The following is a 17904-nucleotide window of genomic DNA, read 5'->3' as shown; positions in this document are numbered from 1 at the left end:
CCATCTCCAAAAAAAAAAAAAAAGAGAGAGGAAATATGTTTGGTAGATGTTTAGAAAAGAATTTATGCTGGATTGGGACCATTTGGAAAGCTTCTTGGATAGAACTGATTTGAGTTGTGGATGAAGAATTGTTCAGAAATGAGAGAATGAGCAGAGCCACGGGAGAGAAGAGAGTAGAGCTGGAGAGCAGGCAAAAGGGTGAGCGCAGCTGCAGAACAGACGTATGCATGATTTGTCCCAGAGCAAGTCGATTGGTGACTTTGGTTAGAATAGCGGTTTACATAGGGGCGAGTATTGAATGCCAGTGTAAAGATTTAGGCAGTACGAATCATACAGGTTTTTTTATACAGGGATATGACATGCTTCAGGTGGTGTTTTGGCTGGATTAGTCATGAAGTCCAAGTGCAGGGAGCCTTGAAAATGAGAGTAGAGTGACAGACAGTGGGGCAGAAGCTTTACCTCAGCCTAAAATTATAAATCATGGTGGTTTTTATTTCCTGTGCCCTGAGTAATAGCATCAACAAGATGGCAAGAACACTTTTGAAAAATACATGGTTTCTGATTCTGAATAGTACTTGAAACCTCAAAAATATCCTTATATGATAAAACACATGGTATTTCTTTGTTATCTTAAAATAGCAATAAATTCTATATATGTAGGAAGACCTGTATGGAAAAAAAAAACAAAAAAGAACATTCTAGCCTGGACAACATAGCAAGACCCCATCTCTAAGAAATTTTTTTTTATATTAGCCAGGTGTGGTATCCTGTGTCTGTAGTCCTAGCTACTCAGGAGACTGAGGTGGGAGGATCACTTGAGCCAGGGAGATTGAGACTGCAGTGAGCCCTAATTGTACCACTGCACTCCAGTCTGGGCAACAGAGCAAGATCCTGTCTCAAAACGAAAAGCAAAAAAACCTTTCTCCTTTCAAAGGAAAATTATTTCCAGATTATTTTTTTCTTGTATTTTTTTTTTAAAGTTGGCTTTAAGGGAGCATGTTTCTCTTTCTTTTGAGGGTGGCCTGTTTCATTGTCAATATTTGATCTTCATTGGAGGCTGAGGTCATGTCAGAGTTAGGAGAAAGTCCTGGACTTTTCTTATCTTTTAATGGCTTATGTTGATAAGGTTGGACATGGTATGCATGTGACTTTTATCAATCTTCTTGTCACTTTTCTATATTTGCCTTGTTCATAGTAAGTAATCTGAGTGCCTTCAAGACACTAGTAAAGATTTGATCTCAAATGCCACATTTTAGGTATTTTAATATAATAAGGAGAAAACTGGATATAGTATTCAGACAGGAAGCTAGAATGTACTAGCATAGGTAGAAGTATTCATTTCAACATTAAGCAAATATATATATACGTGTGTGTGTGTGTGTGTGTATTTTTTTTTAATTAATTAATTTTTTTGACAGAGTCTCACTCTGTCAGCCAAGCTGGAGTACAGTGGCACAATCTCTGCTCACTGCAACCTCCACCTCTAGGTTTCAAGCGATTCTCCTGCCTCAGCCTCCTGAGTGGCTGGGATTACAGGCACCTGCCACCATGCCCTGATAATTTTTCGTATTTTCAGTAGAGATGGGTTTTCACTATGTTGGCCAGGCTGGTCTCGAACTACTGACCTCACGCGTTCCACCCGCCTGTCTCTCCCAAAGTGCTGAGATTACGGGCGTGAGCCACTGCACCTGTCCACAAATATATATTAATAACTTACTGGAAGTAAGGTAACATGGTACAGGTTGGTAGAAGAAATACAGAGAAAAACAGGAAACTGGCCTTCCCTTCCAGATGCCCCTAGATTCATAGGGGAAGAGGCAAAATGTATTAAGTACTGTCTTACACACAGACTACAAGGGATTCACTTGGCCAGGGAGAGAACAGTGTTGATTCTGAGCTGGGGAGAATGAGGATGGCTTCTGTGAAGGAGATGACTTAAGGCAGAGCCTTGAAGGTTGGCAAGGGACTTGCAGGGACAGAGCATGGAGATGGGCATATGCAGTGTGTGTTCTGGACACAGCACGTGGAGGCAGAGCACAGATGCATAGAGTGTGTAATGTTTCATCCTTGTTCATTCGGCCAGCACCCGTGCTTTACCTCTTGCTGACTGTTGAGCAAGGCTGCCCATGAGAAACTTCCCAACTTCATGGGCCAAGTTGAAAACATTTGTCCACTTGCCCTTGCCCCAAAGAGGGAAAAGGTCCACATACGGTACCTTTGACATATTATCCCTTGGCATAGTTAAAGTTTGGCTCAAGTGTACGTTTGAAACCTCACATTCCCTTAATGAATTTAAAGTATGAAACTTTTGAACCTCTAAAAAGATGGCGGAGACCACACTTCTCCCTGTTCGTTTTCTTCCTTCGCTTTGCAGCCAGATTCTGCCTCTCCTCCAGTGGTGATCTGAGGAGTGTCTGCCATGTCTTCTGTTTTTTCCCCTGGTTTGAGGAGTCCCCTTTTTCCCTCCCCTGGGAGAGTTTAAATATGACTCTGATTTCTTGTCATCTTAGGGCTCCTCAGCTACAACAAAGTTAAATGGTATAAAAGCAAAGCCCCAGTTAGAGACCCTAAAATAATCTTGGAGAAGGAGAATTCTCGGTTATCAGTAGAATTGTCTTATGAATTTGAGGAAGCCCTGTCTACAGTGAAAGTGAAACCCTAAATTAATTAACAAAATAAAAATAACTTACAGTACATAGCTGCCACTTCCAGTGCTGCTATAAATAATTGCAAGTGTAAGGATTTTTAGTGCAAATACACAGAAAACATGGACATGGAAAGTTTAGATGACCTTAATGAAGAAACAGTTAGCTCTGGAATGTGCTTAGTGGGAACAACGTTTTGTGCATTTGATAAACACTGTCAGTTGTTAAGGCATCTTCTGATAGGTGAAAAGTGGTTTTTTGATGCAGTACTGCCTGGCATGCATCTTCTCGATGGTCTATTATCTTGTGGGAATGACATTCGTTAAGTTAGTGTCTGTGTGCATCCCACCCAAATAAAGAATGTTTCATCAGCAAAGTGAATTGCCATATAGTCATCAGACTCTAGAAATAAATTATCAACGATGACTGCAGTGGGTGAGGCTGTTTGTTTATCAGATCACTTGAGAACAGAGTAAAGTGAGTTTCATATTTTCCTGAGTCTTGAATTCTCATTTTAGACATCTGTTCAGAAGCTTTCTAAGCCATGGAGTATTCTAAATGAGCATTTTGTTAAATGGATGAAGGAAGACTTAGTTTTCCATTGTTAGGTGAAACCTAATTAAAAATTAAATAATGACCTTGTGTTGGCTTGTAAATTCCTTATTTTCTGCATGTGTGAGTGTATTTTGTTCGAACATTCCATTTTAAAGCATGGTTTTTTATGACAAGAAATACTTTTAGAATACTATTTGCTTTTGAAATTACAGTAGGGAATCAAAGGATAGTCTCTTGTTGAGAGTGGAAGGTATTAGAGGCACGTAGCTTTATGAACTATATTTTCTGTGAATATAGCAGAATTAGTTTAATTGTTCAATTTCACCCTCTCCAGCATGATTGCACCCATCAGGGCAGTTAACAGAGGCACTGCTATTTGTGTTACACTAGGAATTCTTTATAAATTTAATAAATGAAAGCTTTTTCTCTTATAGGCACGATTCTCTAGTGGACTTCTGGTAAAATTATGTGGCTACCTTCCATTAATGTTAATGGAGGTTATGGATATAAATCCCTCCATAGTGATGGAAGAATGAGCCCCAGAGAGAAGAATGTTTCCAATGAATCACTGCGTTGTGATACAGGATTCACTTGGTGTTCTTAATACCAGTTTTTTCCTCCTGAAAGTTTAAGGTCTTATATTTAGGAACTAGTTTCTCTCCACCTTAATCTTTTATTGTCAAGTCTGCAATAATGCTAAGAACAGGGGGAAAAAAGGCATAGTTTTTATATTGTAACTATAAAGTATATATTTGATTTTGTGTTTTACTTAACATTACTTGGTAGACATCTTGAGTGTTTTACGAGGTTATTGTATATTTCACTAATAATGGTCACTTAATAATTTGGTGTCCTGACAGACTGCAGTTTATTATTTAATATTAAAGCTCTCAAATATATTTATTGAGTACCTGCTGAGTACAAGGCTTTGAGCTTAGTGATGAAAGCATTTGACATAGTCTGTAGCCTCAAACTTTCTATAATCTTGTGGTAAAAGTAGGCACCAGTTCATTAGGTGCCTTCCAATGGGGCACAAATTATAAAACATCGTCTGGCTCGCTGAGTGCAGTGGCTCACGTCTATAATCCCAGCATTTTGGAAGGCCAAGGTGGGCGGATTGTGAGGTGAGGAGTTCAAGACCAGCCTGGCCAACATGGGGTGAAACCCTGTCTCTACTAAAAATACAAAAAATTAACCAGATGTGGTGGCAGGTACCTGTAATCCCAGCTACTCGGGAGGCTGAGACAGGAGAATTGCCTGAACCCAGGAGGCAGAGGCTGCAGTGAGCCGAGACCACGCCACTGCACTCCAGCTTGGGCAACAGAATGAGACTCGATCTTAAAAAAAAAAAAAGAAACATGTCTGTCTAGAAAAAGGGAAAGAATTATTATTCAGAATCAGCATGATTACTTCTGGTAATCTGAATGGAGAAAATAATTCCATGTGCAATGATGTTTTCAATCAATGTTATTTTAGGTGGTTCATTTATTCAGCCAACTGTTGTTGGCTGCCCACTATACCAGGTAGTGTGCTAGATACTGGGAATGCAGCGGTGAGCAGCACAGAGACAGCCCTGCTCTGATAGAGTGTGCACTTTGAGTGTGGGAAACAGTCTGTGGGTATGTAAACAAAGTAATTTCTAATGTGATAGGTCTCTAAAGAAAACAGATAAGGTAATAGAGAATAACTGAAAGAACCTGCTTTAGATGGGAATGTGAAGGATGAGGCCGCATTCATACTAAGCATCCAAGTAAAGAGAAGGCAAAGTCAAAAAGTTTGGTCAGGATGTGTGTGTGTGTGTGTGTGTGTGTGTGTGTGTGTGTGTGTGTGTACCAGAGACTGAAGGCCATTATGGCCGGACAGTTAAGGGAGAGTAGCCCAAATAAAGTTCATATGGGGAGGGAGAGCACTTTGCCACAGGGTTACACAGATAGGCACTGGTGGTGAAGGCAGCTTTTGAATCCAGGTCCATCTGGCTCCAGAATGTGCTGTTGTAGCAACAGAGGGCAAGTGCGAAAGATAATTCCAGAAAATAATTGCTGTGGCCTTCCAGACCAGAGGAGAATCGCTTTGATCTAGGAAAACATCTCAGTAGTCTTTGAAAAAATGTACAGAATATGAAAGATATTATAGGTCTTTTCCTCCTATCATACGACCAGGAAATTATTCAGGCTAATTTTTTCAGAAAAATTCTTATGATAAATTATGATCTCCCTTTGAAAGAAATAATGTATTCAAACCTTTTTTATTAGCTGATCTTTTTCTGCGAAATCTTAAATATTTGCACGTATAATTGGTAATTTTAGCTTTTCTGTAGGTATTTTTCCCCCTGGTGATACTTACAAAACCTGGCTTACTCAAGCCCCAAAGCCCACCCCACTAGGAAACTCTCTGGTCTCTGTTCCTGTGCCACGTGTTCCTCCTTTGTTACCAGGTCCACATAATTAATAGCTTTATCATATGAGGTAATTCAGTTACTCAGCAGAACAAATGATATACACTTTTAGAAATAGCTCTAGAAAGTAAACTTAAACCTAAAAATGTTTAGCAAGAGGAAATTTCTGTTTGTCTTTAATTAAGAGAAACTGTATGGAAATGTAAGCTAAGGATGCGTTAATCAGAGAAATTGGCATTGCACTGGGTTCTTCATTTTTATTTGGCATAGATTGCATGGGTGCTCATTAAATAATTTGTATGACTGAAATAACTTATGATAGTCCTTCCTAAAGTTTTGCATGTACCCAGACTAAAGAAACTTCAAAGTTTGAATTTTTAAAAAAATTAAGAATTGAGCTACTTAACTCTAACCAAAAATCTTTATTGTCAAAATGCATGTTCATTATAGTGTTTGCTTGTCTTGTTGGGGAAGAAATACTTACTATGAGAGTATACAGATTTTCCCTGAAGAATTAGTAATCGGGTAACAGGTTTGTATCTGGTGAGTTAGATACCTGCGTTTAATGCCCTTAAATTTTAACAGCCTTGCCTCTGTATGCCCTGCTCAACTGTGTCTTACCAACTTTGATACTGTTTTAAAAATAAATATTTGAAGGAAGAAGTTTGCATATTTAGAGGGTTGATAGTTCATTATCTGCACATAGGTTATGCCCATACCTCAAAGGGAATCTGATCTATATGGGTAACATATTTGAATAATCAAGGCCAAGGTAAAGGGATTCCCCCTTCTACTTGAATTTATGGTTTATATATGTCAAACCGGATTTCTTTGGTTTAAATCTTGTGGTGTACACTTGGCCATTGATCTGGTTTGGGCTCTGTAATATTTGTAATTATGTGAGATGACAAGATTGAATTAACTTAATTGTAGAGTTTTACATAGTGTCTGTATCAACATCCTAATAAAATAATATGAAATTCAATAAGTAATGCCAAGTGGGACAGTGAGCCACTCACATAAGCTTACTAAACTTGATATATTCTTATGGCACTCCTCCAGAATGTAGAAGAAACACATTTATCTAGGTGATTAGTATTCTTTCTGTCTGCCAGATTTAAGGATTGTTTGGAAATATTGTTAGAATCAAAATCAACGTTTGTTGCTACACAGGGTTGAGCATTCCAGGCACACTCTGGTCGTTTTGTTATTCTAATGTCCACTTACTTCATGTCTGCCTTGACCGTGACAGTTTTCAGTCACACAGAACTGCCATCAAAAGAGTGATAAGCTTGTAAGCGAAGCCTTTGCGGGAGCAGTAAAGTCATTTCTGGTCCCATCTCAAAAGACATTATTGGAAATGTCTTTAAAAGTGATCAAGGTAGCACATATGAGGCCTTCTACAGTTTGGGTTTTTGAAGTTATTAACAATCTGCAGTTAAGTTCATTTAAAACTGAAAGTGGCTCTTATACAAACTACTTTTTAAATACATTACCTCGTTCTAAATTTAAGGAAGATTGGAAATATTGGAAATTAAAAGTCAAAGAAATTTCTGGGGCATAAGATCCTTTCAAGTTTACAATTTCCCACTTCAGATTTAAAACTTGAACACGGCCATACTTTGCATTTTATATCTCATTAGTGCCGTGTAATGTATTTTGTTAACAATATCTGTTAGCCGTAATATCAGAGACAGTTTTTAAAATCTCCAATACATTTATGATAAAAGTATCAGAATTGTAAAGTCTTAAATTGACCTCCAGGATGTTAGGAAATCAAATTTAAAGCATTGCATTGTCTGTTACTCAACGGAGTGGACTGAGGACAGCGTGTGACTTGTGTACTGCAAATGATGCAATAGCTAAATATTCTAGTGTGAGTTAAGGTTGATTAAGTGATCATCTTTAACTCTGCTTTCCCCAGGGCTCTTTGAACTCTTGTTGTTTTATTAGGTAATATTCTTTGCTGTTATTTTATTGTTGTTTAAAAAGCGTTCTCTTTTGGGAAAGAAAACACGTGATTTCTTTGGTTTCTAGATAGAAATTAGCAATCTTTTGCTCGGAATGTAAAAGTATGCTGTGTTATCATAAGCTGACCCTCCTCCTCCAGAGAATTCTAAGGAGTAAAATGCTTAAGCAGGAAATCAGAAATTGATCTATAGAGTTACAGGTTTTAAAAAAACTGTCTTACATTTTTGCCCTAGAATTAATTTTCAGTGAAAATTAAAATATTTTTTTCTTTTTATCTGGTATCAGTTTTTACTTCATTAGCAGGAAATGGGAAATATACATTCCGCACAAATAGAGTTTTCTTTATGGAACAAAGGATTGTACTCCATAGGTAGATGTATAAAATAAAAGAACCTTTCTGCTCTCCTTGTAATTTTTTCCCTCCTACCGTCAATAAGTACAAAAGAAGGAGAATTTTTTTCACCTACCCTGTTAGGAGCCATTTTAGTGTAGCCTCTAGTATTTTGATAAAACAACATGTTCACTAGCTGGACCATGGTGGTGATAGCATGAGGGACTGAGGTAGAACTATCTTTTTCATTTTCTTTTGATCCTTAAGTTACATCTCTGTACAGTCAGCCCAACTTGTGTCATTGCAGTAGGAAGATGTGTAGGTGGAAAGCTTTTCCAGAAGGAGGCTGGAGCTACCTTTCTGGACAAGAAAAAAATCCAAGCAAATACATACAATAAGAAGATATTCAAAGCATCACAGAATGTTATACTTACAAGAGGCCTTAGGTTTCATTTAACCCAGCTAGATAAAATGTATATTCTGTGATTGTGAATGGGAGTTTTCCATATTAAAAAAATTAAGTGTATTCCTGTGTCCTTTTACTCATCATGTATTCGTGGCTATTTTTTAAAAAAATATGAATGGGAACATTCTGTATCATAGTTTCTTTTTATTTGTCTGGATCCTTGTATATTCCTGTTAGTCTACAGACATGCCAACATGTGCAAACTTACAAGAGAAGATGGCAATCCACTATTGTAAAGTGGTAAAAAGTTATAGTGCAGTAAGACTGGATTAACTGTGCTTTCAGCAGTCCAGGTACCGAGTTGTTTGTAATGAGTTATATTGTAAAGTTTTAGACTAACTTGCATGTATCCCAGAGTGTGTATGGTGTTGTTGAGTGTCTCATTAGACATACACTCTACCTGCTATTCTCTCCTAACATACAAAATGGTTGTAATTGAGCTGGCATCTAGAAAGTGGTGGTAGCACTGCAGATTGTATCACTAATCCCAAACACAGGAGTTGCAAAACACCTTTCTTTAAATATTTTCTCTTCATGGTGCAACTGGGGAGGGCCAAATTCCAGCCCTAATAAAGTTTCCACCTGACCAGTTGGTAGAAATGGCAGAGTAACAGAACGTTTGGTCAAGAAACCAATGTGTGGACTGTGTCTAGGATTAGACTGTGCATTTCTGTCTGTTCCAGAAATGAGGACAATGAAATGAGCTCCTCATTTCACTTCTTTTTTTAATTTAAATTTAAATTTTAAGTTCTGGGGTACATGTGCAGGACGTGCAGGTTTGTTACACAGGTAAACATGTGCCATGGTGGTTTGCTGTACCTGTCAACCCATCTTCTAGGTATTAAGCCCAGCATGCATCAGCTGTTTTTTCTAATGCTCTCCCCCACCCAATCCGAGGTCCTCATTTCTACTCAGTACGTATATCCATGTGTCCAGGAGAATTGGAGAGTTCTACATTTGGGTTCTTCTAGAGATATTCCCTATGGGACTTCTAACCCCTAATCAGTATTCTTCCATTGATGATAATCTACTTAAATGATATCCTATCATCAGAATCCCTTTATGGAATTATCTTTGTATTTTGCACAGTTTTTCCATGCTAGCTTCTAAATGTTGTTTTCCCTCTCTGAAGTCATTTTTCTAATGGAGACAGCATTCAAATACATAGGACAGAGCCCACAGTCAGGGCAGGAAACCTGCACAGGGAGGCTGGTTTTGATTTGCAGGCCGTCCTACTGGCAGCTACTTTGTAGGCAGCTTCATGTGATAGCACGGAGGGTACAGGGAGAGACCTACACTGTGATTTTGTTGGTTTGTGTATTTTGTATTGAAATTGTAGATTTTTTTGGTTGGGATTTATTTGAGATGATTCAAGACATTTTGCATAGTACTCAAATATAGGTGAAAGAATTTCAAGTTTGCTCATTTTGGCATAATTCTAAAACAAAAGTGTTACTGTTGGATCTGGGCATGTGATGGGTGAATGAGTGTTTCAGTGAAATGACATAAGTCTGTATAATTTGGAGGGTAATGATGCCTTAGAACAAGAATAAATCTGGAGCGATGGAAAGGCTCCATATTCTAGATGAATGCATGCTTCCTCTTATGACTCTGAAAAATGAAATTAAATCTTTATTTATACGAATCCACTGAGGGGGGAAAGCTACATAGGCTTGGTTTAATGATATATTTCAGAACAGGAATATTAGCCTTAACCTCTTTCCTCACATTACATATGATATTTAATCCATCATCTTTGTTTTAAACAAACAATACACAAGCTGTTGCTGGCATTGGTATAAAGCTGATGGTCCATCTGGAGAGCAGGCATATAGATCAGGAAAATAAGAGAATTGAAATTGGGTGCAAGGGCAGATTTGCATGTATAAAAACCTTCCTGTTTTACCAGCTTTTTATCAAATTATTTAATACCGGTCAAAACAGATTCCTTTTTCTTGAAGCTGCGAAAGATTGCTCCTCCGAGAGGAAGAGTTGCTTCAGTGTTCCAGGAAGAACAATTGGTTTTGAAAGACAATAAAATAATGAGCCATTAGGATCATCTATTGTAATATTGGGGAGTCTGTGTGGAAGAGGAGAGGACTGCTGATGGAGGGAAGTCTCATTCTAGCTGTGTGTGATCGTTGGCCACTCTTTCAGCTTCTTGGCCTGCAGTGCTTCCTTTGACTCAAGTGAATTCAGCAACCATTTATTGAGGCAAATGTGAAGATTTTGTGTGGGCCACCTATTTAGCTGGGCATTATAGATCCATAGACAAATAATACTGGGTACTACGCTTACGAAGCTCCAGGTCTTACAGTGGAAACACGTTGTAGTTGAATGACGTGGAGAGTGTTGCATATGAGATATGGGTGCACAAAAGCAGGAAAAGTTGATTCCATGTGGTGTAGACAGGAAGATTTGTAGTACGAATCCTTCTTAAGGATTTTCTATTTTGACACACAAGAGGAGCAGGCATCCCAGGTATTTGAATACTGAGAGATTCAGAACAAATTATCAGCAAGATTCTTTCCAGTTCCACGTTTGTAGTGTTATCAATGTAAAATTATTTGAATAGCTTTCCACTGATGAGTTATTTGCTGAAAAGTGTTTATTGTCATGGTTGAAAGAAAGCAATGATGAAAGAAGAAATGATTACCTTTAGTGTAAAGTTGGGGCAGGATGGGACGAAGCAGTCCCATTTTTTCCCTTGTAATTATTCCCCTATTTGAAAAATCAACTTGTGTATAAGGCGGCAAACACCTTGTGGTGCAGCTTTCCCTTTTAGTTTCAGGACGCAGCGGTGGATGAACCACTGTAACCTGGCCTCCCTCCACGAGAGGAGGGAATCCAGGTGGCCATGTTCAAATGTGTCTGTGTGCAGCAAGGCTTCTGAAATGACAAGGGAGCCCGGCAGCTTCCAAAGCAGCTGTGATTCTGGATCTCACCCACCGTCTCTGCTTCTCACTGCTGGAGGAGTGAATCTGTGCTGCCTTAGAAGGCGTGGAGCCTGGGGCTTTCCTTCCTTTTCTAATGGTTAATTTCATTAAAAAAAATTTGTAAGTGATAGATATTGATCTCGTGACAACAGAGAGATTCCCCCTTTCTAAAACGATTCTAACTAAAGATCTTTTGTAAACCCATGGGTTAGAAAGGAAACTTGAATTTCTCCTTTTTTGTTGTTGTTTATGAATGGCCAATAATTTATTCACATGTGACATTTGAGCTGGCATTTTTTCCTCCTAAGATGACAGTAGCGTCCGCTGTGTTGTATTCTAAAGCAAAGTCAGAATAGTCGTTTGCTTTTGTCCCGATTACTAGTTCTGTTTTGCCCTCTTGCCTTTTTCGTTTAGACCTTATGGTATTTCCTAACCCTCAGACTGTTTTGAAAGGCTTTGATTAAAATATGCTGATAAAAGAATTCGATAACCAAGTTAGGAACGACAAGGCTATCTGGAGAAGACCAAATGACTTGGCAGCCTAACAAATTCTATTCAGAGCACACAAAGAGATCCTGGAATGTTTTATAGGGACTTGTGTGTGGGGAATGGTATGAACTCAGGTTACCTGCAAAATATGGTGTCATATGGAAACATTTAAGAGCTTATGGAAAATTCTTTGAAATAAAGTGGAATGAGCTAGCAAGCATATTATACCTAAGAAGAAAAATAAGAGCATTCATTCTCATTTTTTTAGGTAGCTGCTCAAGGAAGGGCGATGGCTGAAAGTAAATGGTTTTCTACCTTGTACACATAATATAGAAGAGATCACCTAAGCCTAGTTTTGCTAAGCAAACCCTAGACTTAAAGTTAGAGGTCATGATGTCTAGCCACCTTCCTCTTTAGGCACCTCTCATGTGATACCGTAAAAGCCTCTGCTTAAATACTTCCAGAGAAAAGTGAGGGCGTGGGGGTGGGGAGGAAGGTTGGCAGGAACTCACGTTGAATATATATCTGCAAGATACTAGAGTAGGTACTTTATCGCCATCTCATTTCACTGATGAGTGTGGGTTTTATAACCCTCAAGTTTATAGGTGAGGAAACTAAGTTTATGTAAGTGTCATGAAACTTGCCTCAGCTCAGGTGTCTAGCTTGAGGCAAATCTGAAATTAGAACCTAGGTCCATCTTCTTGCACTGCACTAACCTGCCTCTCAAGAGGAGAGAGAGCTGCCTTCATGGCTCAGGCAACCTTTTCTGTCTAATAATGCAGACTGTTTAAAAATGCTTTCTTTTACTTAACTAAAATCTCTCATTGGTCCTGATTCTGGGAGGATCACAGCTGATGAAATTCTTTTCCTTATGCAGGTATGTTTGCAACCACTGCTGCCAAAATGGCCTCTGCCATCTTTTACCCAGTTGGTTTTTTGAAAATGTACAAACTCGGGGCTAGGCATGGTGGCTCATGCGTGTAATCCCCGCACTTTGGGAGGCTGAGGCAGGCAGATCATGAGGTCAGGAGATCGAGACCATCCTTGCCAACATGGTGAAACCCTGTCTCTATGAAAATACAAAAAAATTAGCTGGGCGTGGTGGCGTACACCTGTAATCCCAGCTACTAGGGAGGCTGAATTGGGGGAATTGCTTGAACCTGGGAGGTGGAGATTGCAGTGAGCTGAGATCGTGCCATTGTGCTCTAGCTTGGAGACCGAGCAAGACTCCGTCTCAGAAGAAAAAAAAGAAAGTGAACACACACACACACACACACACACACACACAGACACACACACACAGACACACACCCTCTTGTTGACAGTAATCTGTCTTTCAACATAATGGAGTTCTTTTTGAATCCTGGAGGTATAGACTCAAGGAATATTAGTAACAGAAGATGTTTTAGTTTCATCTTTTCCTGCCTGATTCATCAACCAATTGTTAGTATGCCATCAGTCATGCTGTTAATAAAAACAGTGAACAGGGTGAACAAGATAGGTTAACTTGTAGTCTGTGTATAGGTCTCTGAGATTGCATGCAGAATTTAGCTTACATGTGAATTTTTCTAGAAAAATGGTCAGTAACTATTGTCAAATTCTTTTTGAAGACAGAGTCTGACTCTCTCCCAGGCTAGAGTGCAATGGTGTGATCTTGGCTCACTGCATCCTCCTCCTCCCGGGTTCGTGATTCTCGTGCCTCAGCCTCCCGAGTAGCTGGGACTACAGGTGTGTACCACCACACCTGGCTAATTTTTGTACTTTCAGTAGAGATGGGGTTTCACTATGATGGCCAGGCTGGTCTTGAACTCCTGACCTCAGGCGATCTGGCTGCCTCAGCCTCCCTAAGTGCTGGGATTAAAATAGAACTGCTTGAACCCGGGAGGTGGAGGTTGCAGTGAGCCAAGATTGCGCTACTGCACTCCAGCCTGGGTGACAGAGCAAGACTCCATCTCAAAAAAAAAAAAAAAAACTTTGAGAAGTTCTCAGAGTAGAAAACTTTCTTCAGATTGAATATAGTAACCTCTTTGAGGCGAGCTTTCCAAATGACCATAAATTCATATAACTCAGCCATCACTAGACCATGTTATTTCATCCAGGAGATATGGTGAATGGCCCTGTAAGATGCTTGACTAAAATTGAAGTATTAAAGTATTCCTGAATTCTCTTGATATTCCTGGACCTTGAGAAAGAATAATTATGCCTTTAAAAATGGAAAAAGAGACTGCAATATTCTTATGTGGGCCTTTTAAAAAAAAAGGTATCCTTAAAATTTTAATTATAGAGTTTGCTTTTTTCCCCTACTTTTCTTTGTTTTAGATTATAAGCCCACGGTTGTTACCAGAACTTTACCCTCGAGTCCGCAGGAACCTTTGAAAACAGATGTAGTATTGAAGAATATCCTCTGTAAGCCCAGAACTTATCCATTGTATAAAGAATTTTGTTTTCCCCCGGTAGACTGGGAGCTCCTCAAAGGCAGGGACTTTTGCAAGGCTTTGACTCCCTAGCACTGAGTCCAGCATCTGGCAAATTCTTATTTCATGTGACTTTATTTTGGCTGAATGGCCTGAAATGCAATTGTACTGAGCACCTAATACATTTAATTTAATTTAATTATTAAATTTGTATAACAATAGAGACGTGGAGTCCCCGTGTGTTGCCCACGCTGGCCTCAAGGGATGTTCCTGCCTCAGCCTCCCAAAGCGCTGGGATTACAGGCATGGGCCACTGCACCAAGCCCTAATACATTTAATAAATGATGAGGAGGAAGAACAGTGGACCCCAGTGAAATATGATCCACAGAGAAAATGAAAAGCTTCATCAAAAATGGCGATCTTCAGGCCTATAATCCCAGCACTTTGGGAGACTGAGGTGGGTGGATCACTTGAGCACAGGAGCTCGAGACCAGCCTGGGAAACATGGTGAAACCCCATCTCTACAAAAAAATACAAAAATTAGCCATGCTTGTAGTTCCAGCTATTAATATGTGGGAGGCTGAGGTGGGAGGACCATTTGAGTCTGGGAGGTAGAGGTTACAGTGAGCCACTTTCACTGCAACCTGGGTGACAGATGAAACCCCTACTCAAAAGCCAAAAAAAGATGATCTTTATTATGTTAGAAATTAAAAAAAATGTAGCCTAAGTAAAAGTGTTAACCCCAATCACATGTTGTTGAAAATGAGCATTGGCCTGCATGAAGTGGGCACTAATGATTTTAAATATGTAAGAAGAGAATTTTAGACTTGAGACCTTGGGGAGATCTGTTGATACCATTCCCTATTCTGTACAGATAAGGATACTTACTGAAGTGACTTTCCTAAGGTCACATACCTGGAACAGTAGTACTCTTTCCAAACAATGGTGATTCTTACTTATGTTTTTTAGAAAAACCTTTAAAATGTTAAAAGTATAAGATTAAAGGTAATTTCTAGACCATATGAAGTAGACCAGTTGTCCCAGGATTAGTTTATTTTGTGTATAGCAGCCATTATTTTACAGTCATCAAACATAAATTCACACCACCTGTTTTTAAAGGATGGTTTCTATGCATCTGAAATGTATTCACAGAATGACAATAGTCATACTACTTTCTTTCTTTCTTTTTTTTTTTTTTTTGAGACAGAGTCTCACTCTGTCACCCTGGCTGGAGTGCAGTGGTGCAGTCTCAGCTCACTGCAGCCTCCACCTCCCAGGTTCAAGTGATTCTGTGCCTCAGCCTCCTGAGTAGCTGGATTACAGGCACATGCCACCCGCCTAGCTAATTTTTGTATTTTTAGTGAGAATGGGGTCCCAGAATGTTGGCCAGGTTGATTTTAAACTCCTGACCTCAAGTGTTCTGCCCACCTCAGCCTCCCAAAGTGCTGAGATTACAGGTGTGAGCCACCACACCCGGCCAGTCATACTACTTTATAATCTGAAGTTGCCAGTTCTTTGCTGTGTTTCATCTTAGGGGCATTCTCCAAGGGGCACTTTAGTGATAATGGATATGTTAAAAATACTGGATAAAGGGCTGGACGCAGTGGCTCATACCTGTAATCCTAGCACTTTGGGAGGCCGAGGCAGGCGGTTCACGAGATCAGGAGATCGAGACTATCCTGGCCAACATAGTGAAACCTCCGTCTGTACTAAAAATATAAAAATTAGCGAGGCGTGGTGGCGGGCACCTTTAATCCCAGCTACTTAGGAGGCTGAGGCAGGAGAATCGCTTGAACCAGGGAGTTGGAGATTGCGGTGAGCCAAGATTCCACCACTGTACTCCAGACTAGCAACAGAGCAAGACTCTGTCTCCAAAAAAAAAAAAAAAAAAAAAAAATCATATAAAGTTAGAGATGTGGAAAGACATTCCTAATCCTACAGAGAGCAGCCGTACCTTTCTATAAACTGTGCACTGAAGAAGGGGCAGAGCAGGGGGTGTCCATTACAGTTAGAATCCTGGCTTGATAGGCAAGGAAATTGACCCAGTGTGGTGGTTCTTACATTAGTAAGAAGACTGTTCTTTGGTTTCTTCTATTCCAGATAGCCAGAGTCAATGTCATTTGATTGCTTCAAGCATAATAGTCTTACCAGCCTACACTCTAAGCTTTTCTTTTGCTTCCAGAATGACATATTCAGTGATCACTTCTACTTTGTATTAAAACAGTTATGGTTGTTCGGGTAAGAAGAAGAGAAGCCAGGCTGTTTCCAGTTTTCTTGGGTTTACATTACATTATCTCTCAGACTGCTAGTGAAATCAGGGAGATTTATGACTTTTATGGCATCAGAGATAACAAATGTATAATGAAGACAGATGTCATCTTATTCTTTTTAAGTCATGGGAAAAAAAACATACCCATTGTCCTGTAACTTTCAGATCGTCTGTAACTTTTGAAAACAACATAGGAGAGAAGCTGGTACATATACCCAAGGGAAGAGAAAGTTAATGAGTAGAAAAGACAGAATTTACTTAGGAAAACGATGGAATTAAGCTCTGGACAAAACATGCATCAGTGATGCAGAGCATTTTTGTTAATTGGGTCTTAACAGGTCTCTGACTCAGTTGGTAATCATTGTAGAAGTGGGTCTTACTAGACCATCCCAGTGGCAAATCCCGAAGCTGTAAGAACTCTTACCTTCTTGTGTGTGTGCACCTGAGTGTCTGGGGGTGGTACATTTCTATAGCTTAATTTAGGTTCCACATACACTTCAGTGGTTAAACCTGAGATAGACTCAAAGAGTTTGTTTCCATTAAGAAAATGAATCTTTTATGTGGACCAAGGTCAGGTTAGTTAATTTGTTTGCTTTTATTGGAATAACTTTTCCCATTCCAATTCATCACTTAATTTTAAGTGGTTCTACTAAAATACCCATTAAAGTCTTTACATTTCTCACAGACTAGGGCTATGACAGGTTCATATGACTTTTGTTTTGCCTGAAGGCACAAAAGGTAACTTTTCTGGTCATCAGCCCAGTCTTCCTTGTTCATAATTTCCCAACAGTGGGGCAATATTTTATATAATACCAATATGAACTCTAATTACAAAGAGACTAAATGAAATCTTCACACAAAAGAAGATTAATTAAAATATAAAAGTGCACTCAACTGTGATAAAACATTTCTTTTAAAAAAATGACTTTTTGTTGTTGTTGTTTTGCTAAATCCTTTTTTGCCCACCTTACCCTCTTCTTCACTGATGCTTTTTCCAGCAACTGGAAGTTGACTCTGGCTAGAAAAGTAACTAAATGTGATGTTATCACTCTAATTAGTGATTACAAAAGATCAATTAATGTTATAATTAAAAACAGTGTCTAAATCTGTTGTTTGTAGTGAATAAATGTGACAATTACTTTGTTCATTGGCATAGATGTGTTGAATTTCCTCCTTAGATTTTAAGGGGATGCATTTTAGTGCTGATGTGTGCATTTAACTGTGGACAGTAGGAACAAGGCAGGCGTATTAGGGGAAGAATAGGGCTGTAATGTCTAAGCTAGAGGCATATTTTAGCATACTTGACACCTTTCCTTGGTATATGATGCTATATCAGCAACTTGTACTCATTGGATCTGGAGCCTCTAGCTTTTAATATTTTATCACTAAATGCATAAGTGTTTATGTTGCAAAAAGAAAAGAAAAAAAAAAAA

General features: G+C 39.1%; 1 protein-coding gene across 3 annotated transcripts in view; it reads left to right on the top strand.

Annotated features, from left to right (window-relative positions):
- Positions 1 to 17904, top strand: part of NFIA (nuclear factor I A) — a 387507-nt gene that overhangs the window by 36596 nt on the left and 333007 nt on the right. The gene's annotated exons all lie outside the window — the stretch shown is intronic.

Source organism: Cebus imitator, unplaced genomic scaffold (genome assembly GCF_001604975.1).
Source record: "Cebus imitator isolate Cc_AM_T3 unplaced genomic scaffold, Cebus_imitator-1.0 Scaffold135, whole genome shotgun sequence".
NCBI classification, from domain to species: domain Eukaryota; kingdom Metazoa; phylum Chordata; class Mammalia; order Primates; family Cebidae; genus Cebus; species Cebus imitator.
Note: the sequence above shows the minus strand (reverse complement) of the source record. Positions and strands in the feature narration are given on the sequence as shown.